Below are 2,474 nucleotides of genomic sequence, written 5' to 3'. Positions count from 1 at the left end.
TCTCTGTCCATTGTGCCAAGGTGACCAGCTAGCTAGTGACCTAGACAAACAGACAGGCTAAATAGGGAGATACCATCCCCTTTTCCTTTTGCCGTCAATCTTTCTCAGCATCAGGGTCTTTTCCAATGAGTCTCATCTCATTATATGGCCAAAGTATTTAAGCTTCAGCTTCAGTATTTGACTTTCCAGTGAACAAATAGTCTGGATTAATTTCTGTAAGTATTGACTGATTTGATCTCCTTGTCATCCAACAGACTCACAAAAGTTTTCTCCAGCACTGATTTAAAAGCATCAGTTCTGCAGTGCTTGGCTTACCTTAGAGTCCAGCTCTCACTGTCGTATGTTGCTACTGGAAAAAACGTAGCTTTGACTATACGGACCTTTGTTGACAAGGTGATGGATGTCTCTGCTTTTAAGTATGCCGTCCAGATTTGCCAGAGCTTTCCTTCCACGCAGCAAGTATCTTTTAATTTCATAGCAGCAATCACCATCTGCAGTGATCTTTGAGCCCAAGAACATAAAATCTGACACTGCTTCCATTTCTCCTCCCTCTACTATTTGCCAGGAAGTGGTGGGACAAGTTACCAAGATCTTAATTTTGTTTTTTTTTTTTTTAATGTTAAATTTCAAGCCAGCTTTTACACTCCTCTTTCACCCTCATCAAAGCAGCTTCTTAATTTTTCTTCACTTTCTGCCATCAGAGTGGTATCATTTGCACAGCTGATATTTCTCCCAGCAACCTTAATTCCAGCTTTTGAGTCATCCAGCTTGGCATTTCCCATACGAGTTAAATAAATAAGGTGACAATATACAGCCTTGTCATACTTCTTTTCCAATCTTAAGCCACTCACTTGTTCCACATTCAGTTGTAGCTGTTGTTTCTTGGCCTGCCTACAGGTTCCTCAGGAGACAAGTAAGATGATCTGGTACTCCCATCTTTTTGAGGACTTGCCACATTTTGTTGTGATCCACACCGTCAAAGGCCTTAGTGTAGTCAATAAAGCAGAAGCAGACATTTTTCTGTAATTCCCTTACTTTCTCCACACTCCAATGAATGTTGGCAATTTGCTTCTTTGAAAACCAGCCTGCTCTGTATATTGTCTCTCTAAAAACTTTACTGGTGAAATGAGCTCCGTTGTTCACTAATTTGAACATTCCTTGGCTTTGCCTTCTTTAGGATTGGGACACAAATTGATCTTTTCCAATCCAGTGGTCACCGTTGAGTTTTCCAAATTTGCTGGCATATTGAGTATATCACTTTAACAGGATCATCTTTTAGGATTTTAAATAGCTCAGCTGGAATTCCATCCTCCAGTAGCCTAATTGTTAGTAATAATAATAATAATAACAATAAGACCCATTTGACTTCATTCTCCAGGATGTCTGGCCTTCCATCAGGAACCACACCATCATGGTCACTGGTGATGTCAAGATCTTTCTTGCAGGGGGCAGCTAGGTGGCGCAGTGAATAGAGCTCTGGCCTTGGAGTCAGGAGGACCTGAGTTCAAATCCAGCCTCAGACAGGTGACACTTACTAGCTGTGTGACACCCTAGGCAAGTCATATAACCCTGACTGCCTCACCAAAAAAGCAAAAAAAAAAAAAAAAAAAGTGTTTGCTATGACCATCGAATTAATTTCTGTCCTCCTTCATTTTTTATTCCAACGCCAAACTTGCTTATTATTCCAATTATCTTTTGATTTCCTACTTTAGCATTCCAGTCTCCTATGATGAATGTGATATCTTTTTCTGTGTGTGTGTGTGTGTGTGTGTGTGTGTGTGTTATTTGGTGGGGGCTTTTTTGGTGTTATCATATGGTGTTAGAAGATGTTATAGGTCTTCATAGAATTGATCAACTTTGGTCTCTTTGGCATCATTGTGGAACATAGACTTGTATTACTGTGATGTTGATGTTGCCTTAGATTCAAACAGATATCATTTTGTCATTTTTGAGATTATATCTCAGTACTGCTTTTCTCACTCTATTCTTGACTTCATTTCTTCTAAGGGATTCTTGCCCACAGTAATTTATATAGTAGATCACCTGAATTAAATTCACCTATTCCCGTTCATTTAAGTTCTCTGACACCCAAGACATTGATGTTTAGTCTTTCCATCTCTTGTTTGACCACATCCAGCCTACCTTGGTTCATAGATCTCACATTCCAGGTTCCTATGTAATATTGATCTTTACAGCATCATACTTTCCTTTCGTCACCAGATACATCCAAAGCTGAGCTCTTCCTTTCAGCTTTGGCCATCCACTTCATTAGTACTGGAGCTTCTTATAGTTGTCCTCAGCTCTTCCCCAGTAGTGTACTGGACACCTTTGGACCTGAGGGGTTCATCTTTCAGTATCATATCTTTTTATCATTTTAATACTATCCCTGGGTATCTAATACTATCTTTATTGGCAAAGATACAGGAGTGGTTTGTGATTTCCTCCTCTAGGGGATCACCAATTGTCAGAACTCT

Source organism: Vombatus ursinus, unplaced genomic scaffold (genome assembly GCF_900497805.2).
Source record: "Vombatus ursinus unplaced genomic scaffold, bare-nosed wombat genome assembly UNPS02014773.1, whole genome shotgun sequence".
NCBI classification, from domain to species: Eukaryota; Metazoa; Chordata; class Mammalia; order Diprotodontia; family Vombatidae; genus Vombatus; species Vombatus ursinus.
This window is presented reverse-complemented; position numbering follows the sequence as displayed.